This window comes from Eriocheir sinensis, chromosome 4, assembly GCF_024679095.1.
Source record: "Eriocheir sinensis breed Jianghai 21 chromosome 4, ASM2467909v1, whole genome shotgun sequence".
NCBI lineage: Eukaryota > Metazoa > Arthropoda > Malacostraca > Decapoda > Varunidae > Eriocheir > Eriocheir sinensis.
The window spans coordinates 6,070,985-6,095,984 of NC_066512.1; the positions used below are offsets into that span (position 1 = coordinate 6,070,985).

A 25,000-nucleotide genomic window follows, 5' to 3' on the forward strand; every position below is an offset into this window, starting at 1 on the left:
TGTTCATTTGATAAATTCATCATCAGTCTCTTTTTTCTATTTTCTTTTCTTATTTCTTCTTCCTCTTCTTCTTCTTCTTCTTCTTCTTCTTCTTCTTCTTCTTCTTTTTATTGTTCTTGTTCTTGTTCTTCTACTCGTGTTCAATGACCTTAGTTTTATTGCTCTTGATTTATATCATCTCCATTATTAGTATTTTAATATTATTGTTATTGGTATTGGTATTCTATCATTATTATAATTATTTTTATTATTGTTATATTTATTTTTATCTTCGTTTCTTCCCGCCTCCTCCTCCTTCTCCTCCTTCCCTTGAGGCTGCCCTTCAGAACAACAGACGGGAACATGGAATTAAAGACTTGCTTATATGCAGATCACGTAGACTTACATGTGTGTATGCGTGTGTGTGTGTGTGTGTTGTGAGAGAGAGAGAGAGAGAGAGAGAGAGAGAGAGAGAGAGAGAGAGAGAGAGAGAGAGAGAGAGAGAGAGAGAGAGAGAGAGAGAGAGAGAGAGAGAGAGAGAGAGAGATGAAGTAGGTGATAAAGAAGAAGGAATTATTGGAATGGAAAGAGATGGAGAATGAGTGGAAACTTGGAAACACACACACACACACACACACACACACACACACACACACTCACCTGAGCAGCGCGGTGCACCTTGGAGGGTACAGGTGTTCATTAATTACCTGTCTTGGCCCTTCATGGTGTGTATTCGTCCCTCAAAGCCACACACCAGCATACCCTTGTTGACGGTGGCGGCGGAGGCGGTGGTGGGGGGCAAGGTGATGGGGAAATGTGGATGATTGATCGTAAGTGGAAGAAATAAGAGGATCGAAGATAGTAGAAGAATGAGAATGTTAAGTTGGATAAAAGACTCGCAAGTGCATTGCAAGAAAGTAGTTAGTGAAGAAGCTGCAGTGATTCTGCTGCTGTTCCTGCTGCGGCTGCTACTGCATCTACATATATACTTCAACCACCTGAACTGCAACTGCCACTACTACTACGTTTAATTCTAATGCTGGCTCTGCAACTGTTACTGACACTACTACTATTTTTACCGCCACCACAAACACCTACACCACCAGCACCACCACCACCTCCATTACTACTTCTACTACATCTACTTCTACTTCTACTTCTACTTCTACTACTACTACTACTACTACTACTACTACTACCACCACTACAACTACTACTACTACTACTACTACTACTACTACTACTGCTACTACTGCTACTGCTACTACTACTACTACATGAGAAGCATCATGTCCTTTTGCGATCACTGTCTTCATTAATATGTTCGCCATATTTTTACTGGAAGTGAAGGAAAGCTCAGAGTCTGGTTTGTCGGCCGTCGTGTGTTTGTGTGTTGGCTTTGTGCTGGTGTGTTGCCGCCACAGCGACACCCCCGCCCCGGCGCGCCGCCCTCTCATTACCTGTGATGGATGCACCTGAGCCCCTCCAGGTGTTGTTGATGGCTGATGGATCACCTTACCCCCCCCGCCCCCTCCTTGCCTTCCTTCAGCACCCCCTCCCTCCATCTCCTTCCCTGAAAATAAATAAGAGCCAAGAGAGGCAAAAAAATGTTAAAGAATAGCGGGTGATAATAAAAAAAAGGAATGAATAATGAATTAATTTGGTTTCTATATATATATATATATATATATATATATATATATATATATATATATATATATATATATATATATATATATATATATATATATATATATATATATATATATATATATTGATACTTAAAGTAGTTATTATAACAGTTATTGCATCAATAACAATTGCAATAATATTAACGGAATGATAATGATGATGATAAGAATATACCAATATCAACACGAACAGTAAGTAAAATATTAAGTATGAGAAAATAATAAACATAATGAAAACATTAATGATAGGTCTGAAAGATAATGCTAATAAATAAATTTATTTTTTTCTTTTTCTGTTTCTTCTTATTCATGTGGTTACTAGTATGGTGTTTCCCAATACGTACACAAACCCTTCCCAGCCCACGTGCTTCGCAGTAATAAAAGGAGTGTTTGATGACTTAACTCCATTTCAAGGCTTAACTCATTTAGCTTAAGCACATACAACTCCTTTTCCCCTCACGCCTGCTTGCTTTCCACGCGTTCTCACACCTGAAAAGTAAAAGGTTTGGGGTGACAATTTTCTGGGTCGAGGAGTAAAAACCCCTGGCATATCACGACGCGGCCTTCCCTCCTCCTCCTCCTCCTCTCCCTCCTCTGAACGTGTCTTTCCCTTCCTTCACTCCTCCCTTCTTCTTCATATTTTCCACTTCACTTGTTTCCATCATCTCCACTTCTTCCACTTAATACTTTTTCGTTTTTTTTATATATTTATCGTGTTCTTCACCTTTCCTTTCAACCTTCTTTTTTCTCTCTCTTTCTGGTTTGCTTTTACCTCCTGTTCTTCGTTCAATTCTTGCCTCCTCTCTTTTCTTTTTTTCTCTCCCTTCCTTTGCACATTTACTCTTCTTGTCTTAATTTATCTCTCTGTTTAGATTTCGTAATATCTTTCTTCCCTCTCTTTCATCATATATTTACTCCTCCTCCTCCTCCTCCTCCTCCTCCTCTTCCTGAATACAGTGATGGATTATTTCCTATTAGTTAAGTTTCTCTTCTCAGTACTCGCCAAGACTGGCACTAAATAACTGCTAAGGAGGAGGAGGAAGGGGAAGAGGATGAAAAAAGAAGAGGAGGAGGAGGAGCAGAAGGAGGAGGAGATGGAGGAGGGAGAGAAGTAGAAAGAAGAAGAAGAAGAAGAAGAAGAAGAAGAAGAAGGAAGAGGAGGGGTAGTTTCAGGAGGGGATATGCGTGATGACAGGGCGTTATGAGAGATTATTGAAAGAGGCAGAGGAAGAGAGGATTGAAAGAGAAAGGAAACAGGGAAAACAAGGTAAAAAAAATATGTATAATGAGAGGAATAAAAGAAGGAAGTCAGAAAGGAAGAAACCAGAGAGATAGGTAAGAAGGAACAAACGAGGAGAGGTAGGAAGAGACGAACATAGTTAAAAAAGAAAGGAAGCAAGAAAAGAGAAGGATCTGATAAAACAAAGATAGTAGGGAAGGATCGATTTGAGAGGAGAACAACGAAGGGAGGAGAGCTTGATATGGGGGTAAAGTGAGGGGGCAAAGAGGGGCTAGAAAAGAAGGAACGTAGAGGCTTCCGGGGCGGCCATGCATCATTATAATTTATAGGGAAATATAGCAGATCATTAGCTCTTTCTGCGTGGCTAGCTTCGAGAGGAGGGCGGGGGAGGTGAAGGGGAGAAAGGTACTAAGAAGGTGCGTTCCCTTTGGCTCTACTCTGATCCTACCTCTGTGTGTGTGTGTGTGTGTGTGTGTGTGTGTGTGTGTGTAAGAGAGAGAGAGAGAGAGAGAGAGAGAAAGAAAGCGAATGGAGGGGAAGGGGTGTTGAAGACAACCTAACATGAAAATCAGATAACTAGTAAGAGAGAGAGAGAGAGGTACTCTCTCTCTCCCCAGCTGTGTATTTATCTATCTATCCTACGGCTCCTCATGGTGAAATTTGACTGGTTCTCCGTCGGTAAAGGTGACCAATGGTAGTCAAGGTAAGAAAAGAGACCGAGGAAAAGGTATATAATGGGGTGGGGTCACTCGTAAGGCTTAGGAAGATGTATGAGAGGAGGATAAAATGTGAGATAACGAGAAATTAGGAATAAATGAGATAAGAGAAGGAAGGAGGTTAGGGTCAAGAGGTGAAGAAGACATAAACAAACCTAAAAAGGCGGTAAGTTAAGGTAAAGTTTGGTGCATATGCTGTAGCTGCGCGTGGCTGCGGTGCTCATCTCCTCACGGTTGCCCCTTTGATCCTGTTGTAGGTAAGAGCCTATTACCCCAGGACGCGGGCCAATGTTAAATACGGGATTTTCTCAGTTTATCTTCCCTAGTTTTGCCCAGGTATCCCTCTACCAACCAGCCCGAAGATAAACAGCTGAGTGAGCTGCACGCCGGCTGCTCGGGACGGGATTCGAACCCGGGCCTGAAGAGTCGTTGCCTGCCACTGATCATTGCTCAACGAAAGGAAAAGATTAATTTGGAAAAAAAAGAGAGAATGAGAGGTAGTAATAGGGAAAAGGGATGGAATGATGGAGGAAATAACTAACAGTAAAATTATTAGTAGGGAAAGAAGTATCTAGGTGGTTGGTTCAAATAACTGGCTAAATATATTTCTTTTGGTAACAAAAAACTGAACACACACAGCAGAAGACGAAAAGCTTAAACACTTCAATCTTACCAAATAATACAGCACTAAAACTAATCGAAGAGAAGATGAGGGTCCCGTTAGAAAGACTAATCCCCATATTTTCAAACATTTCTGGATTTACATACTGACATGTGATGAGACTTTCCTTAAAACACTCATGGCGTTTGGATATATTTTTTGCTTAAGAGTCGAAACACAAACAGCACATCGCATCCCATCGCTGGGGAGGAAAAGGTGCAAGAAAGCATGAGCGGGGGTCGGGGTGGCCGATTGGTTATGCGTGATTAGTTTTCCAGGTAAACAGTCTCAGGTGTTATCAGGTAGACTAAGACTTATTCTCTCTCTCTCTCTCTCTCTCTCTCTCTCACACACACACACACACACACACACACACACAAACCATGTCTGTGGCGCGGCAAGTCAAAGAGAGCGACTCGTGACTAGATACACATGAGAAAGTTCCTGAATGGCGAGGAAAATACAGGTGGAGGGAAGGGAGAGGAGGAGGGAAAGTATATAGATGGATGGAGGTGAGCTGAAGGAAAGGAGAAGGTGGTGACTCGCGGTGACTTATGGTGTCGAGGGGAGATAAGAAAGCGTGAAAGAAAGGCAGGTTGGGCCAGGTAATAAAGGGATGGAAGGGGGCAAAAGTGGAGGGTTTTTCAAGAAGCACGGCAGGTGAGAGGAAGATTATATGAAAAGGTATATGTATGATTATAATAATAGGAATAATAATAATAATGATAATAATAATAATAATAATAATAATAATAATAATAATAATAATAATAATAATAATAATAATAATAATAATAATAATAATAATAATAATAATAATAATAATTAGAAGAAGAAGAAGAAGAAGAAGAAGAAGAAGAAGAAAAAGATGGAAGTAAGAATAGGAGAATACTAAGATGAAGATAAATAAGAACTATGATAATGACAGTAATTTCTGAAAACGATAAGAAAATAGTAGAGAATAATTCCAACAACGATGAATAGGAATAACACTGATTGGCAAGATTGTAATGGCAAATAAGCATCAAAAGATATGAAGAGGAAATAATGAAGTGGCAAATAAGAAAGGAGATGATGAAGAGGAAGAAGAAGTATCAGATAAGCGGGTTACCTGGGCGGCGATGTGGGTGGGTTACCAGGCTCTCCTCCTATTATTGATGCATTTAATTTATTCTTAATTACCCATATAGTCTTGATGAGGCGTGGATTAAATGAGGCAAGAGGAGATTCATTGGCGCCGCCCTTTTATACACCCACAAAAAGTTGATCAAAAATGAAATTCAACAAAATTTCTAAACAGCCTTGAGCTGTCTTTAATAATTCCTTTTTCGTGAGACTGGCAAAGTGAGGAGGAGGAGGAGGAGGAGGAGGAGCACACACACACACACACACACACACACACACACACACACACACACACACACACACACACACACACACACACACACACACACACACACAGACACGCAAAAAACACACACACAAACAAACAAACACAAACACATACACGCATGAACACAAACTAAAAAAACAAAATACAGAAATAAAAGACAGGTAGATAAGATAAAGGAAAAATCATCCACCACATCAACCACGTCCGCTTTGAAGAATATTATTGTTGTTGTTGTTGTTGTGCTGATGATGATTTAGATATTTCTTTTATATTTATATTTTTTTACTGCTAAGTAGTAGAAAGCGTCCAGCTGGAGCACTTTTTACCTTTCCCCTTTATGAAAGTGACCTCATCAGCAGCGCCTTCGGGTGCCGCGACGGCCCCCTGCTCGTGCTGTTATGCAAGGCGGTGAGCTGGCCGAGGCGCGGGGGAGGAGGACTGCGGGCGGGCATTAGTATTGGCCCGTTGGTGCAGGTGCAGGTGCATCGTCTTGCCTCTTCTTGTCGTGTTTTGTCTCGTCTTTCGTCTTTTATCTCTCTCTCTCTCTCTCTCTCTCTCTCTCTCTCTCTCTCTCTCTCTCTCTCTCTCTCTCTCTCTCTCTCTCTCTCTCCTCTCTTCTCTTTCTTCCTTTATTTTCTCTTCTTTCCTCTATTTCCTTTTTTTCCCCTTCCCGGCCCACCTTTCCTGCATTGATCTCCTCTCCCACACTCTCTCTCCCCGTTTTCCCTTCTTCCAATTTCCTCCCATCTTTCTAGCTTTGATCTCTCCTCTCCCTCACTTGCTCGCTGTTTTCTCCTCTTCCTCTCTCACCTTTCCTCACCTACGTTCCTTACCCGAGCAATCACCTGGTGTGGCCCACGTGCACCAGCCTCGTGGGACATGCTGCTGGCCCTTCATTAGACCCTCAATTAGCATACGGCCATTAGTCAGGACCGCTCCACCGCCTAGTAAGTGAGTCCGGGGGTGATGCTGCTCTTGTAGACACGGCTGGTGGTGGTGGTTGTGGTGATGGTAGTGGTGGTGGTGGTGGTGGTACTCCCATCTTTTGAATGTTCCCCGTTGCCGGCCTTGAGTAGATAGACAGATACGGAGATAGATAGATGGAGAAGGAGATAGAGAAAAATTGATTGAGAGATGCAAATTTTCTCGGTATTTAAGTATAATTGCTCCTTCACGTTTATGTAAGAACGAAGAAAGGGAGAGGAAGGCCGGGCAGGTTGCAGGTCGAGGCAGGCAGGTGTGAGGAGGAGGAGGAGAAGGAGAAGGAGATGGAGGTGGAGGTGGAAGAAGAGGAAAGGGAGGAGGAGGAAGAGGAGGAGGAGGAGGTGGAGGAGGTGAGAACTCTACGTCGTGACTCCTCCCAAACAACTTTTTTCCTTCTTTTTTCCAGTATTGCTTAACTAGGAGAGAAAATCGTCCCCCGCCCTTTTCTCTCCTCCCTCCTTCCGTCTGTTTCGTTCCAACTTTTTTTTTTACGTCTTCATGTCAGTTTACTCCCTCTTCATTTGCGTCCGTCTGTTTCTCCCTCCCTGTTTCTCTTTTAGTTTTTTTCTCACTCTCTTCTTACCTCTTCTGTCTGACTGCGACTGCTGCTCATCATCTCTCCTTCCTCTTCTTAGGTTTTCTTCTTTCCTTATTTAATTATTAGCTTTTTCTCTTTTCAAGTTTCGTCTCCCGTTTTCTACTCTTTCTTTATTTATTTTTCGTCTCTGTCCTCCTCCCTTTTTCCTGCTTTTCATATTCATTCCCGTCTCCATATTTGTTCCTCCTTTCTCTGTCTTTCCAGTCCTTTCCTGCTTCATTCCTCACCATCCAGCAAAACACCTATTGTAGTCTCTTTTCTCTCCCCTTTCATCTTTACTCCTGCTAAACTGTTTCACTTTTCTTTTTTCCTCTTCCTTATTCCCACTCATTCTCCTTCAGAACTAACCCCAACTAACCTACAGTTTTCCTTACCATTTTTCTCTTCTCATCTTTACTCCCTCCGTTTAACTTTCCGTTTGTTTCATCAATCCTACCGAAAATTCTCTCTTTCTCCTTCCTCTGCTATCTACTTTTCCTCATCTCTTGTCCCTTCCTTCCTTGCTCTGCCTTCCCTCTCCGCCTTATCCCCATTCTACATCTTCCTTTCTTCATACCTGTCTTACCATTTTCCTCATCTCAACTCTCCTCATTTGTATTTTTCCTTCTGCCTCTTCCCTCCTACCGAAAATTCTCACTTACTCCTTCCTCTGCTATCTTCTGTTCTTCAATCACCAGTCCTCCCTTTCCTACTCTGCCTTCACCCTCTCCCCTGCTCGATTCTACCTCTCCCTTTCTTCATCCTTGCTTCCCTCGTGAGTGCAGGACGCAATAATCTGCCTCGGCGTGGCTTTGTGAGGTCTCCGCGGGAATATTTGGTTATGTTGCACGCTTGAGGGACTCGCTAGTAGGTTATTTTAGGGCCTGAGCTGCACGCCTCGGGAACACCACTGCCGCGGCGCCTTAGTGGCTGCTGGGAATGTGGGGAACGCTGTTTGCTATTTTTTTCATCGTTATCATTCAATTTTTTTTTCTTTTTCTTTTTATCCTTTCTTCTTCTTCTTCTTCTTCTTCTTCTTTTTTTCTTTTTTTTTCTTTCTTTTACGGAAGGGAGGCAGCTAAAGGGCAATAAATAACAACAACAAAAAAAGTCCGCTAGACGCTCCTCCAACAACAACAACAACAACAACGTATGTATATATATATATATATATATATATATATATATATATATATATATATATATATATATATATATATATAGATAGATAGATAGATAGATAGATAGATAGATAGATAGATAGATAGATAGATAGATAGATAGATAGATAGATAGATAGATAGATAGATAGATAGATATAGATAGATAGATAGATAGATAGATAGATAGATATAGATAGATAGATAGATAGATAGATAGATAGATAGATAGATATAGATAGATAGATAGATAGATAGATAGATAGATATAGATAGATAGATAGATAGATATAGATAGATAGATAGATAGATAGATAGATAGATATTGATATATAGATGTATATATAACGAGAGGCCATAAGAGAAGACAATTTCGCGTGGAGAAATGTCTTGATACTCTCTCCTTAAAAGAGTTAAGTCGCAGGCAGGAGGAAACAGATGAAGGGAGGCTGTTCCAGAGTTTACCAGCGTAGGAGATAAAAGAATGAAGATGCTAGTTAACTTTTACATGAGGGATTTGGATAATATAGGGATAGTAGAGCAAGGGTAAAAAGTCGTGTGCAGCGGGGCCGCGGGAGAGGGGGAGGCATGCAGTTAGGAAGTTCAGAAGAGCAGTTTGCATGAAAATATCGATAAAGACAGAAAGAGAAGCAACACTGCAGCGGAATTTAAGAGGTAGAAAACTGCTAGATAGAGGAGGGATGTTGATGAGACGAAAAGCCTTTGACTCCACTCTGTGTAGTAGGGCTGTGTGAGTGGAGCCCCCCCCACACATGAGATACATACTCCATAAGAGGGCGGACAAGGCCTCTATATTTGGACAGCATTTGGGAGGGGAAAAGAACTGTCGGAGACGATACAGAGCACCCAACTTCGGAAAGCTGATTTAGCGAGAAAGTTAATTTCCCTTTCCTTTCTTGTTCTTCTAAACTACTACTACTACTACTACTACTACTACTACTACTTTTTCTTCTTCCCATTCATCATCAGCATCATCGTTATCACTCCATCATCATCATCATCATCACCTTTTCTTTTCTTTTTCTTCTTCCTCTTCTTTTTCTTGTTTTCTCTGACTACCACTCCAACCACCATCTCCCCCTTCTCTCCCTCCTCCTCCTCCTCCTCCTCCTCCTCCTCCTTCTCCTCCTCCTCCTCCTTTTCTTCCTTCTCTCCCTTTTCCGCTCCTCCTAATGCAAACCATATACATAAGTGTGTATCTGAGCCTCTCCGTGACTCCCTTCCTTTTCTCCAGCCTCTTCCACTCCCTTCCTCCCTTCATGGCTCCGTGACCTAAGATGTTGCTGATAGGCAGTGTCGGTGACCTCGTGTGTCCCTGAGCCCGCCCTGACCTCCCTGGGTGTGGCCTTTTGTCTTGTTGCCTCAGAAAAGGGAGAATTTGAGAGGTTCTCCATCCATCTTCCTATTTCTTTTTTTCTTTCTTGTTATTTAACATAAGAAAATGGGGAATATGAGAGCCCATTCTTTTATCCTCTCCTTTCCTAGTCCTTTTCCTTTTTTTTTTGTTGTTGCCTCAGAGAAGGGGAAATCTGAGAGATTCGCCTTTATTCCCTCCCCTTCTTTCTTACTTTTCCTACTATTTTTTTCTTTGGAATTGAAGACTAAGAGACAATTTCCTTCCTTTCAATTCCCTTTTTTCTCACTTTTCTTACTTTTTTTCTCTTTGGAATTGAAGAATGTGAGACGATTTCCTTCCTTCCTTCATTCTCTTCCCCCACTTTGTAACTTAAAAAAAAAAAAAATAAGAGATTTCCTTTCATCAATTCCTTTCTCTTCCTTTCATTTTTGTTGGTTCAGCGTCCCTTTCCTTCTGTACTCTCTCAAGGGGTGCTTCTCCCTTACCTTTTTCTCTTTTATTTTGAATGGACAAGCTTTTCTTTACTGAAGGTGAGGGCTTCGCTTTTCTTCTTTACTTTTTAGTATTTGTTTAACTATTTTCTCTCTTATTTTGGGCAGACTTGTCTTTTCTTACTTTACATTAGGTGGAAGCTTACCTTTTCTTCTTTATACTTTCAGCGAGTGTTTGTCTTACCCGTTTTATTTTATATTCTAACTAGAATGCTGATTTCCTAATGCGTCTTAGGTGGGTAAGACACTTTACTATTTTACTTTCTTTGCTGTTTTTTTTTGTCTTATCTTTTCTATAAGCTTGTTTTTTCTTTTATTTTGGTTATAGTGCTTTTTCCTTCTTTACTTTAAATGGAGGCTTCGGTTTTCATCTGTACTCTCTTAGGAAGTTTTCTCGTATCGTTTTCATTTATTTGGGCTTGTTTTTTTTTTCCTCTTTTACTTTAGGTGGGGGCTTCGGTTTTTTTCTGGACTCTCTTTTCCTGCATTTGGCTATAGTGCTCATTTCCTTCTTGGCCTTAAGTTGGCGGTTGTTTTTCTTTGTTACTTTTTCTGCATGAGGGGCGTGGGTGGAGTGAAGGCCGTGGTGTGTGAGTATCGTGTTTCCTGAGTGTGAGTTCAGCGATTGGGGGAATAGGGGGGCAAAAAAAGAAGTACGCTCAAATGAACGTTTTCTTCAATTCCCTTTCCTATTCTGTTCTGTTAGTCTCCTTTTGATATATTTCTGCTCTATTAATTTCCTTTCTATTTTTACTTCTCTTATATTTTCCATTTCCTTGATCTCTTTTCTGATCCATTGTTATCTTATCTTGTCATCTTTTCTTTCCTTTTCTCTTGCAAACTACAGAGAAAACTCGTATAACGTTAAAGCCAAACAAACGGAAATATTACACTTGGACGAGAGAAATGTTACTAAATGCTATTCCCCCAAAAAATACTAAAATATAATGCGAATGAATGTAAATGAATGAATCAATGAGTGTGAAATGAATGAAAATGGTGTGTGAATGAGAGACTGAGAGAAGGAAGAAACAAGGAGTGGTCAAGGGATAGAGGCGTATGAATGGTGGAGTGAAATTAAGGAGGGAAATAGAAATAGAGACGTATGAATGGAGGAGAGGAATAAATGAAGGAAAGAGGGAAGAAGCAAGATGGACATAACGTGATCGAGGTACAATCTGACTGGCCATCTGACCTCCCAGCATCCTGATACGTGACCACTAGAGGAGGAGGAGGAGGAGGAGGAGGAAAAAATAAAAAAAAAGGTGAAGGAGGAGGAGGAGGTGGAGGAGGAAGAAGAAGAAACGTAAGAACATAGAAAACATGGAAAGATAGATAATGGATCTCGATGGGCGCATTACGAGGTTGCCCGCTCTAGTGATTTAATCTGCTCGACAGTCACGTCATGCTTGCAGAGTAAATGAAAGCACTTAAGTACGTATATTCAGTTTACTCTTGGCCCAACGAAATGACGGTCGATGCGATTTTCAAAGGGGCTGATGATTTTCGCACTTACTACTTCTGCAGGAAGGTTGTTCCATTGAAGGATGATTCGGTGTGAGGAGGAGGAGGAGGAGGAGGAGGAGGAAAAGCTAGTATTACCATTTGTAGCTCATCTATTTTTTTCTTCATTACGGCATTTTCTCTTTCTCTCCTCCTCCTCCTCCTCCTCCTCCTCCTCCTCCTCAGGGTTACTTCATGTTGTCGGCCTTTGCCCCTCCCATGTTCAAACGCTTCTCATTTCTCCTCATTTATTCTCTTCCTCTCTCATTCCCTCCTTTACATTCACTGGTTCACGGTGTTTAATAATCCTCCTCTTTCTCTTCATCTGACACTTCATCATCATTTTCCAGCTTCTCCTGCTCTTGCTCAGCGTTTCCCACCTCCACTTGCTCCTCCACCTCCTCCTCCTCCTCCTTACTCCTCTTCTCTCCCCATTCTCTCCTTCCCCTCCTCCACTTGTATACATCCTCCTCCTCCTCCGCCTCCTCAGAATGCACCAACACCACTTCCACAACCACCCCCACCAATACGATCACTACCTGCACCCCTCCCCTCCACCACCACAGTCAACCTCCGTAAGAGGTGGATGGCTGTGGTTTTAGTTGCATCCATTAGCATCGTTGCGTCGCTATTAGTGTCTCCCATTAGCGCCTGCACCTGCTCATTATCTACCTGGAGGGCGGGACTACCTGGGGAGGGGCATACCTGGGCGCGGGGAGGTGGGTAGGTAGGTAAGGGCAGAGGGGGAGAGAAAGGTGAGAGTGCAGGTTGTTGGGTGTGGTGAAGGGAGGTTTTGTGGTGTGGTGGTGGTGGTGGTGGTGGTGGTGCTGATGGTGGGGTTTGAAACGTTATTTAATTTTGTCTGTGATTATGGTGGTGGTTGTCGTGTGTGTGTGTGTGTGTGTGTGTGTGTGTGTGTGTGTGTGTGTGTGTGTGTGTGTGTGTGTGTGTGCATTTATAATTACACATACACATTGAAGTACACAGTCACAGTCATACCATCATCGAACTTTTCCACTTCTACGCCTTGGCTTACTCTGTTTCTGTTATCTTCACTCAGACACACACACTTTCTTTTATCATCCCTCCACACTAAGCTGCACCAGACTGGCTTTTATGCGTCGCGGTGCTTGAGGGAGGCGTGAAGATGCATGGGCGGGGCTCGAACCGTTACCTGCCATCACCTGTAAACCAAACAACATTGCGGGGCGTGAAGAGGACTGCTATGAGGGACGGCTGGGTGGGGCGAGGATGAGGCAAGAGGAGGAAGAGATAAACGGAACGGGAAGAGACAAGGCTTGGTAAGATAAGATAACGCGGAAGAGTCTGCAGGACGATAAGAATCAAGAGAAGGGAAGGGAGAGGGGGAGAGGGAGGAATGAAGATGATTGGGAGGTAGTAAGATGTTGTAAGAGCAGAAGATAGTGCAAAAGGCGAAGATATAAGTGAGGAGAACAAAGCGATCTAGAGGGAAATGTGAATAACGGGTGAAGCACAAAATTGGCTGGTGCAGGAATGGGTGTGGCAAGACAGATTGGAATGGCAAGGGGCGGAAAGGAGTGCAGTGGAAATTGGTTCAAATGTGGTGGGAGTGTAAGCGAAAAGAGTGAAGCTGATCTGGAAGAGGAATGGGGAGGTTGGAAAGGGGAGGGACTGAAATGAATTAGACGGGAAGGTCTTTACAAGGAAATAGGGATGCAAGTGGAATGAGTGAAGCTAACGAGAAAAAGGAAAACGGGGTGAGATATGGCATGCTAGGCTGGAATGGAGAGGGACTGAAGTGAATGGGGAGGGAAGGGCTTTAAAGGGACTGAGACTATAACTGGAAAGTGTAAATCTGACCAGGAAGAGGAAACCGGGACTGAGTGGGGCGAATTTGGTCAAGGCGACGGAGTAGGGTGGGGTGGGGTGAAGAGATGAAGGGGGGAGGATACTGGGGTGATATAGAAGGAGAAGGAGTTGGTGTGGGGTGGTTTTGCAAGAAGAGAGAGAGAAACAGGGTGAGGTTGGGAGAGCAAAACGGGGCAAGAAGGACTGGAATTGAGCAAGAAAGGGTTCAGTGGGGGAAGTAAGGGATTGGAGAGGGCTGGGGCTGGTGGGTGGGGGTGGATGGGGGATTGGGTGGAGGTGGTAGCGAAGTTGTTCTCTTGGCTGGTGGTCTGAGGCGCCCCGGGGGGAATTTCAACGGGACATTAATTAGTGATCACGGGAACAACACTATTACCAAGGCGCTGCTAATGATGTGGTGTTATTAATGAGGTGGTGGGGGTGGGGGTGGTAGTGGTGGGGGTGGTTGAATACATTAATATGGAGGTCTTTAACATGCTTTCTATTAGTAAAATGAAGAGAGAGAGAGAGAGAGAGAGAGAGAGAGAGAGAGAGAGAGAGAGAGAGAGAGAGAGAGAGAGAGAGAGAGAGAGAGAGAGAGAGAGACCTCCAATTATTTCCTTATATACATTCCCGTTTACTTCTCTCTCCTTATTCCTTCACAGCTTTCTCTTTTCTTTTGTCTCGTTTCCTCTTATCTGTCTTCTTAGATTTTCTTTGGTAACTTCGCTCTCTCATACTCTCATTTTATCTCTCATTCACTCTCGCTCTCTCTCATTCTCTCATTCACACTCACTCTCACTCATTACTTTTCATTTTCAGTTAGTCTCAAAAAAAAAATTCGTCCATTGACATTTGAGGTTTTAGTTCCTCTCTTGGGCGTGTCTCTTTAGGCTGCTCAGATGAGTGTGACCAGGTGAGGGAGGCAGAGAGGAAGGAGGGAGGGAAAGTGGAATTATTATTAGCATGAAAGGCACTGGAGAAAGATAGGAGGAAGGAAAGATGATAGGGATGGAGGAGAAGAAAGATTAATGTTTGGTAGATACTGGAAGAGGAATGGATAAATAAATAAAGGAAGGAAGGAAGGAAGGAAGGAAGGAAGGAAGGAAGGAAGGAATATATAAAAGTTGAAAGAGAAAGAAAGAAAAGTAGAAATAAAGTAAGAAAGGTAAAGAAAAGGGAAAGAGGAAAGAGAGTGAGGAAGGAAGGAAGGAAGGAAGGAATATATAAAAGTTGAAAGAGAAAGATAGAAAAATAGAAATAAAGTAAGAAAGGTAAAGAAAAGGGAAAGAGGAAGGAGAGTGAGGAAGGAAGGAAGGAAGAAAAAAGGAATCAATTGAAGAATCGCCCCCCCAGAGTTCCCAATTGAAGATTCGCCCCACCGACTCTGCTCAACTGAAGAATCGTCCCCCCAACTAGAAATATCGGAAATTATATATTATATTTGGTTTATGCAATTTATTATGCATAATCTTATATTCTATATATTGCATTATTTATAAATAATAGTTTTATTGTTATGTAAATGTATACTAAATGGGTGTGAGAATACACAGCATATGTGGAGCACTTTATTTTTTGCATTTTTCACATAAGGAATTGAGTGGAAAAAATGAATACACTGATTTTCAAATGCATTGGCAAAAAATCGGTCGCACCACATAAATTCCTGCAGATATGAGTGAAGAAAGTCGATGTTGTTTAAGCCAATTGATCACAGGCAAAGGATCCTAAGTCAGCAGAGGGAGCACGACAGGCTTGAATGTGTCACGGGCCATGTCGAACAATAGACAGAATACATGACCCCAATGGTGCTAAAACTGATCACAAGTTGTGTCAGGTTAGTAAAAAATGTTGGGGTGAGGTTTTGATCCTCTGATATCAGGTCCACCGTTGAGATGTTAAGGTAAGGTCAGGTCAACTGCTGAGGTTTTGATCCCCTGATGTCAGGTCTACCGGTGAGGTTTTGGCCGCCCGCTGTAGTCCTGTCATCAACTGAAGCCCCCCAACTCTGCCCAACTGAAGAATTGTCAATTGTTCAATTGATCCGAAAAAAGGAAGGAAGGAAGATATAAAATTAGAAAGAAAGCAAGAAAGGTAGAGAACGAAGAAAGGGGGGAGGAAGGAAGAAAGGAAGGAAGGAAGGAAGGGAAGGAAGAAGAAACAAAGAAAAAAAAGAAACTAAAGAAAGAGAAAATTAATGAAACGAAAGAAGGATGAAAGGCAGGAGGGTGGAAAATTAAGCAAAGAACCATGAAATGTGGACAAAAAAATCTTATTGAAAAATCAAATACGTAACGGAGGTAGAAGAGGAGCATTAGGAAAAAAGAAGTAGAAGAAAAGAAGAAAATTTGAAAGAAAAAGAAGACAGGTGTGTTAGGCTAATTAACGTCACCTGTTCCTGGCGCCGTGCATGGCCGCCCACCGAGGGTCATGAAACTTCACATGGCTTCCTTGCATGACAGTGGGCGTGAAGGTTTGCCCCTCCCTCCCTTCTTGAGCATGCGTGTGTGTGTGTGTGTGTGTGTGTGTGTGTGTGTGTGTGTGTGTGTGTGTGTGTGAGTGTCTGTGTGTGTGTGTGTGTGTGTATGTGTGTGTGTGTACGTGATCTTTCTTGGTCATTCTCTCTTCCTGGTTCCTCTTTGTTTTCTTCTTCCCGCTAACTTATTATCTCTCGCTCTCTTGTTCCCTCACCTGCACGTGCTCACGACTGCAGGTGTGTCACGGCTCTGCACGAACAGCCAGGTGTCACGGATATTACGAGAAGGAGGAAGTGAAGTATAGGAGCAAGGGAGAGAGGAAAGGGAGGAAGGATGGAGGGAGAGGGGAAGGAAAAATGACACTTCTTCAGGTGTCATCTAATTGGAGGGTTTAGTTCAAGTGTGTGAGGCTGTTGCTCTTTATTCTTACCTGCAAATACCGTTTTTTTCTGTGTTCCAGCTGCTTCCTTCTTGAAATCCTCCTTCTGTTTTCTTTCCACGTTGTTTCTTTTTTGTTTCTTTGTCTTTTCTGTTTGTCATGTTTTCGTTGCCGTTAGCTGATCGTTTTGGTGTTCCATTTTTTTTCATAATCCTAAAGCATTTTTCTTTTTGTTATTTGTATTTTCTATTTCTCTTGTTTTTATTGTTTTCCTACTTCATTTTCAAATTCATAAATCTTTCCGCATTCACTCTTTTTCTTTCTACTTAGCCCCATTCACTTCCGGCATTTGTTGTAACGTATATAGTTCCTCATTTTATCCTCTTTCTCCGTACTCACCTTTCAACTTTTCTCTCTCCTCCATTCTGCTATCAATTTTCTTTCTTCCATTCTCTTTAATCCTCTCTTCATCCCCTTTACCTCTTATTCCTTTTATCCCTTTTCTCTAATTTCCCTCTCTATCTCCCTTCGTGTCTCTTTTATATTTCCTTCTCTTTTTTACATATTTTATTATTTTCGTTCACCTCCTTCTCTTTCTCTTTTCCTCTTTTACCTTTGATCCCTTTTCTCTAATTTACCTCTCTATCTCCGTTCGTGTCTTCCATATTTCGTTCCCCTTTTTACATTTTATCTTCTTTTCGTTCGCCTCCACTTATTTATTTTCCTCTTTACTTTAATTTTTATCCTTTCTCTCCCTCCCAATCTGTCGTCATTCTTTTATCTCCCTTTTCCTCCTTTCTATCTTTTCCTGTTCCTTTGTCCTTTTTGATCGTCCTTTATTTTTTACTTCAAATCCTCACCCTCTCCTTTCCCTCCCAATCTGTCATCATGCCTTTCTCCTGCACCATCTTTCCATCAGTCTTTTCTCCTTCCTCTTCCATTCCTCTCCTCGTCACTAGAGACCTTCAAGAATCAAAGCTTTTACTAACACTACATTTTCGTCTTCTCTTTTCCTTTCTCTTTGCATGGAAAAGTGTAGCATCAGCGTTATTCATAGTCCCCAGAATCTGCCCTTTGTCCCGTTCTTTTTGATATGTGAGGGGGAAAAAGGAAAAGACGAGGAAGAAGAAAAACGGAGAAAGAATACATATACGAAGAAGAACTTATAGGAAGAATATATTATGAGAGATGAGTTGGAGTTGAAGGAGGACTAGATGAAAGGTTAAAGAATTTGTTGGAGGAGGAGAAAAAGGAGGAAGAAGAAAGAAGAAAGAAGAATAAGAACAGGAACAAGAATGAAATAAAACAACAGGATGGTTAGACAAAAAAATACACAACGGGTTAAGAAATTCAACAAATGGAGATCAGAGATAAGGACTAAAGAAATGGAATGCAGCTAAAGAGGAGGAGGAGGAGGAGGAGGAGAAAAAGAAGAAGAGGAGGAGGAAGAAGAAACATAACACCAACAACAAAAACAGGAAATAAAAGAGAAATGAAGAAGGAGAAGGGCGAGGAGGAGGAGGAGGAGGAGGAGGAGGAGGAGGAGGAGGAGGAGGAGGAGGAGGAGGAGGAGGAGGAGGAAGAGCAAGAGGAGAAGGAGGAGTAGGAGAAGGAGGAATAATGAGCCTCGGCGTGTCGCAAAGAGGGCGAGGGACGCAGCAGGAGTGGGAGTCACGCTCTGGAGGTGACGAGCCTTCTTGCCGCTGGTTCCTGCTTGATGCTCGCTCCCCTCTGCTCTGCTCTTCCTGCTCCTCGGCACGCTCCCCCCCCCCCCCCCTCTCTCTCTCTCTCTCTCTCTTCCACCTCACGTAATCCACACACACCTGTTTGTCACACGCCACATGCCTTGCCACACGCCGCCACAGTGCCGCCACACACACACACAAACACACACACACACACACACACACACACACACAGAGAGAGAGAGAGAGAGAGAGAGAGAGAGAGAGAGAGAGAGAGAGAGAGAGAGAGAGGGGGTAAGAATTAAAGCCGTGAAATTAATGAAACAAAAACGGGAGTATAAATTTTGGATTGTATGAGATAATATTTCTTGCTCTATAGGACAACTGCAAAAGAGAGAGAGAGAGAGAGAGAGAGAGAGAGAGAGAGAGAGAGAGAGAGAGAGAGAGAGAGAGAGAGAGAGAGAGAGAGAGAGAGAGAGAGAGAGAGAGAGAGAGAGAGAGAGAGAGAGAGAGAGAGAGAGAGAGAGAGAGAGAGAGAGAGAGAGGAGGAGGAGGAGGAGGAGGGGGAGGAGGAAGAGGAGGAGGAAGAGGAGGAGGAAGAGAATAACTTAACCAGCCCAACCCAACACAGTTCAACCCAACTCGGCCTAACCAGGGTAGGAAAATAGGGTAAAAGACGGAGAGAAAAGATAACGAAAGCACGGATAGAATAGAGAAACAATGGAACGGTTTGGCAATGACTGAGTTTAGTTAAATTGAGTTTGAGAAGTAAGTAAAAGGATGGGTAGGAGGGAGGCATAGAGGAAACACTAGAAAAGAGAATAAGGCAAGCAGTAATAGAAGAAAAGGTTAAAGGGGGGAATGGCAGAGGAACATAGTGAATATATAGAGAAAGAGAAGCGAAGTTAGTGGCTGAACAAATAGAGAAAAGGAGAACAAAATGTAAGTAAGGGACCAGTGATAAAGAAGCGAAAAGAAAGGTTACTGAGGAGCTGAAGGGAGGGTGAAGAGGAACCGAAGAAGAGACAAAGGAAGGGAAGGAGAGAGGGATGGAGGAATTGAAAAGGGAAAGACAACACTGACAGAGAGAAAGGAATGATTTCAGGTGGACAAAGAACAGAGGAAGGGAGGGAGGAAAAGGAATAGGTGAAGGAACGTAAGGAGAGTAGAAGGAAAAGAGGGAAAAGAAAGAGAAAAAAAAATGGAAAGTGATATTAAGAAAGTTAGTCAAAAGATCTTACAATATAATGGGGAGTAATATAAGAGAGAGAGAGAGAGAGAGAGAGAGAGAGAGAGAGAGAGAGAGAGAGAGAGAGAGAGAGAGAGAGAGAGAGAGAGAGAGAGAGAGAGAGAGAGAGAGAGAGAGAGAGAGAGAGAGAGAGAGAGAGATTTACATAGATTTACATAGAAAATCAGACCACACAGACCCCATGGTCCAGACTTGGTGGTCTGTCCTTAAACCTAAGTGATTTTACATTAATCAGATGGCTCCAAAACGTTGCATTTCTACTCTAGTTGATATTAAGTTGAAGGAAGAGAGAGAGAGAGAGAGAGAGAGAGAGAGAGAGAGAGAGAGAGAGAGAGAGAGAGAGAGAGAGAGAGAGAGAGAGAGAGAGAGAGAGAGAGAGAGAGAGAGAGAGAGAGAGAGAGAGAGAGAGAGAGAGAGAGAGAGAGAGAGAGAGAAGATAAGAAGGGGGAAGTGAGGAATAGAGAATAATTCAAATGAAGAGGGAAGGAATTTGAAGGAGGAAATTATACAAGTTAAATGATAAAAGAGCAGATAAGGGAAGAAGAGAGAAAGAAAAGACAAAGAAAAGAGAAGGAGGCACGACGAGGAAGGAAAAGATGAGTGAGGAAAAGTTGCAAGGAAAGGGAAAGAGAAGAGTTGAAGGATGAAAGGATAAAAGAAAGGAAGAAAAATGGGAAGGGGCAAAATGAAAGAGCGAAATTGGTTAGGAAAGGGAATGAAGTGGAGAGGTAAGATTAGAGATGAAAAAATGGTAAGGAAGGGAGTGAAGGTAATGGGATAAAGGGAAGATAAAGGAGTAGAGGGAAGGTGAGGGATAGAGGAAAGGTGAAGAGAACAAGGGAGGAAAGGAGGTCGACGATGGAGTTGGGGAGGACCAGGAATGGAGGAAGGCAAGGTAAGAGGAGAAGGGAAGGTAAAGGAGGGAGGGAGGGAGGGAAGGAGTCTAATTTCAGGACAGCCTCCGCCCTGCAGGTAAGCCCAAGGTCACGGGTAGTACTATGACCCTCCCTCAAGGCAGGGCTAGTGGCGGCACGACCATGGGGCAGGGAGGGTGAGAGAGAGAGAGAGAGAGAGAGAGAGAGAGAGAGAGAGAGAGAGAGAGAGAGAGAGAGAGAGAGAGAGAGAGAGAGAGAGAGAGAGAGAGAGAGAGAGAGAGAGAGAGAGAGAGAGAGAGAGAGAGAGAGAGAGAGAGAGAGAGAGAGAGAGAGAGAGAGAGAGAGAGAGAGAGTCAACATATTTTTTGCTGATATCCTAAACTAATAGAGGAAAAAGAACCACCATGGAAGGAGTAATGGAAGGAGAAGGAAGGTATATATTTGGCATTACTGGTAAACGATATGCCCTAGTACTTACTTTTCAACGTCAGAGGAGGCAGAACAAAAGACAAAGATAAAGAATGAGATAATTAAGTAGCCCGCGACACACTGCTTCCAATACCAATACACATGACGCCAGGAAAGAGAAAACATGTGTAATGATACGAAAGGCAGAGCTGGGATAGTGTGCAAGGTGTGTGTAGAAGGTAAAAGAAATGGAATGACGGTAGGATAGACAGAGATAGGTATAAGTGACAGGGTATTGTAGGTTAAGGGAATTGGAGGTGGAGAGAAGGTTAAGGTAACGTGGGATAACATGGTGGGTGTGGCGGGATTGGAGTGGAAGGGTGGAAGTGGAAGATACGGAGATGGCAGTGGTTTGAGAAGAGGAGGAGGAGGAGAAAAGAGGGAGGGGTAGATGAAGGAATGGAGGTAATAAGAATGAGGAGGCGGAAGGAGATTGACGGAGGTTACAAAGTGGGAGGAGGAGGAACAGGCGCAGAATTAGGAGGAGGAGGAGGAGGAGGAGGACGAGGAAGGAGGTGGAAGGTCTGAAATGGCGTGGTGTTAGTCTGTAGTTAATTAATGTTCATATTACGACGCCCCTCCCCCCAACTCCTCCTCCTCCTCCTCCTCCTCCTCAGTCGTTCCCACGGAGGCAAAAGACCCACACGCGAACCTTAACCTTCCCGTGTTTACTCTCATATTTGATAAGTGCCTGGCGCACACAAAGTTATGAGAGAGAGAGAGAGAGAGAGAGAGAGAGAGAGAGAGAGAGAGAGAGAGAGAGAGAGAGAGAGAGAGAGAGAGAGAGAGAGATTTACATAGATTTACATAGAAAATCAGACCACACAGACCCCATGGTCCAGACTTGGTGGTCTGTCCTTAAACCTACCTAAGTGATTTTACATTAATCAGAAGACTCCAAAACGTTGCATTTCTACTCTAGTTGATATTAAGTTGAAGGAAGTGACGGTCGAGCTTATTTTTGAAGGAGTCAGTCGTGTTACACTGGACCACTGATGATGGGAGCTTATTCCATTCTCGCACTACAACGTTGGTGAAGAAAAATTTGGTGCAGTCTGAATTTACTTGTCTACATCTGAGTTTTACGCCATTGTTCCTCGTGCGCAAAGTGTCATCGATCATAAACAATGTTGATCTGTCTACATTCGTGAAACCATTAAGTATTTTAAAACATTCGATCAGTTTTCCTCGGAGGCGACGTTTCTCAAGAGAGAACATGTTAAGGGTAGAAAGCCTTTCTTCGTAGGATTTGTTGCGCAAGGAAGGGATAATTTTCGTTGCCCGACGCTGAACACCTTCTAATTTAGCAATATCCTTTGCATGGTGGGGAGACCAAAACTGTACCGCATATTCCAAGTGGGGTCTGACTAAACTGTTGTAGAGCGGGAGTATTACATCTTTATTCTTAAATAAAAAGTTTCTTTTAATGAAGCCCAACATTCTGTTCGCTTTATTTGCTGCATCGATGCATTGCTGTGAGAATTTGAGGTTTGACGCGATTTTGACCCCCAAGTCCTTGACGCATTGAACGCTTTTGAGTTTAACGCCGCGCATTTCGTAATCAAACTTCTTATTCCTCGTTCCAAGAGAGAGAGAGAGAGAGAGAGAGAGAGAGAGAGAGAGAGAGAGAGAGAGAGAGAGAGAGAGAGAGAGAGAGAGAGAGAGAGAGAGAGAGAGATAAAAGGAAACGACTCAATAACATCACTTCGTACCCTTGCCTCTACTTGTCAAGAAAGAACAGAAAAAAAGAACCTACTTGCAAAAGATAGAAAACAAACAAACAAAAAGGAAACAAACTGGAGAGAAGGTGTAGAGGTGATGATAGCATATTTTTTGCCCACATCATCACACACACACACACACACACACACACACACACACACACACACACACACACACACACAAACATCACACAACATTTTTCTTTCTTTATCCTCTTCTTTTCTTACAATACAGAATCAGCGGAGTGAGAAGTTCTTTACAATTCTCTCTCTCTCTCTCTCTCTCTCTCTCAACATTATACAATTACCTATTTTTTTTTGTTTTGTTTGAGGACGGACTTCTCGTTTGTTTTCCATCTCTCTGTTATCCTTTCTATCTTTCTCCGTTTTTTTAATTTAGTTTTTCAAAAGGAAGCAATACAACACATTAAGGTCATCAACCTTCCTTCCTTTTATTGTTTTCGTGGTTTGCTTACTTCTTTTCCCTGCCTTACCTTTACCATCCATCCTTAGTTTGTCTTTAAACTCTGCACATTTATCTTTTCTTTGGAGTTGAATGTTTTCTTCCTCCCTCTTTTCTTATTTGTACTCTACCTCCCGGCTGCCAATCCATCTCCTTCCCTTCCTATGCAGTTTAAATTTTTTTCAGACCCTATCTTTCTTTTGTAGCTTTAAACCCTTCCTGTTTTCCAGTATTTCGCCTACTATTAGCCTTAACTGTTATTTTTTAATACTAAAGAAGGAAGGAGAGAGAGAGAGAGAGAGAGAGAGAGAGAGAGAGAGAGAGAGAGAGAGAGAGAGAGAGAGAGAGAGAGAGAGAGAGAGAGAGAGAGAGAGAGAGAGAGAGAGAGAGAGAGAGAGAGAGTCAGGAAGAATTGTAGAGGGAAGAAGGGAAGAGGGGGGAGTTCCTTTTGCCTTGAAGGTGAAGGATAGGGAGGGAAAGGGTGAAATGGGGGAAAACTGAATGAAATTAAGAAAAAAACGGGACTTTTACGAGAGGAAGGGAGGAAAGGGACAGGACTGGAATAAGGAAGAGAGGGGCGTAAGGGTAAGGGGGAGAGTGGGCTTTGGCAAGGAGACTGAGGGAAGAAGGAGGGGGGGGGGATGTGAGGTGTTAACGAGGAGATAGGGATAGGGAAAATAAATGGAGGGAGAACCGAAGGTGGGATGAAGAGGACAGGATAGGACTGGAGTAAGGGATAGAGGGATGTAAGGGTGAGAGGGACAGTCGCCTTTACCTGAGGGTGGGGAAGGTGAGGATGGGGAAGGAAAGGGGTAGAGAGGGACAGAGAAGGGGCAGGAGAGGGAGTAGCCGGGCACACTCTGGCGGGGCTCTGGCCGGGGAATTTTAATGAGTCGAGGCAGGTGAGTCGGGGAGTCTGGTCACGGAGGTGGCTGCTGCTGCTGCTTTGGGCCCCTCCTCCTCCTCCTCCTCCTCCTCCTCCTCCTCCTCCTCCTCCTCCTCCTCTTCCTCCTCTTCCTCCTTCTTCTTCTTCTCCTAGTCTGCTCGTCCTCATCTCATCCTAACTTTTTTAGCCTCATCTTCTTATCGTAAACGTCTTGTCCTTATCTCCTTCTTAGTCTCTTCCTCCTTGTTCAACTCCTCCTCCTCCTTCTTGTATCCTCATTATCTTATTGTCCTCATCATATCCTAGCCTCCTACTTCTCCCTTTCCTCCTCCTCCTCTTTCTTTTTGTTTTCTTGCTATCATATATATCACTTCAATTCTGTCTTTTTTCCTTCTCCGTCCCCTCATAAATTTTTTTACCAAGATTTATTCGTGAAAAAATAAAAAAAATAGTACGACTGATTCGAATTTATTCTCTCTCTCTCTCTCTCTCTCGTAGCATCCATTCAGCATCCAGGTCTTGCTCCACTCATGCTCTGCCCCGCCCGCTCACCTGCAATACTCCTGCTCCACCTCGTCAATTAGGAGTCTTGCATTCTCCATCTAATCGCCTTCCTGACTTACCTCCACCGCCTGGCATATCTCCACTTTTATTTTTACCTCCACCTCTTCTTTTGTCTTCCACTTTTATTTTCTTCTTCCACTTTCCACTACCTTTGTTATTTTCATCTGCACCTTCACTCCACCTCTATTTTTTTTGTCTAACTTCTCTCCTCTTTGTTATTTTTTTCTCTATCTCCCTCCAGCATTAATGTTATTTTCTTCCACTTTCCTCCGCCTTTACTGTTACTTATTTTCACCTTCCCTCCACTTGTGTTGTTAGTCTTTTTATCTCCACCTTCCTTCTACCTTCATTGTTGGTTTCCTCTTCCACCACTTTTTTGAGTCATCCACCATGGTGTATTACCCACTATCATTCTCCTTTGTCCCTTCTTCTCTCCTTCTCCTCCTTGCTTTATCCTTGTGTGAACCCTCTGATTATTTTCTTCAATTTCTGCCTCCTCTTCGATCTCCTGCTCTTTTTTCTGCTCCTGTTTCTCTTCTCTATCTTTTTCTTCTTTCACATCTTCTCTTTTTCAGTATCCTCTTTCTCCTCCTCCTCCTTCTCCTCTTTCTCCTCCTCCTCCTCTTCAGA

At 42.9% G+C, this 25,000-nt stretch overlaps 1 protein-coding gene across 9 annotated transcripts in view; it reads left to right on the plus strand.

The window, feature by feature from the left end:
* The window catches only part of LOC127008130 (cadherin-23-like), a 303,940-nt gene that overhangs the window by 49,774 nt on the left and 229,166 nt on the right, over positions 1–25,000 (plus strand). The window lies entirely within an intron of this gene.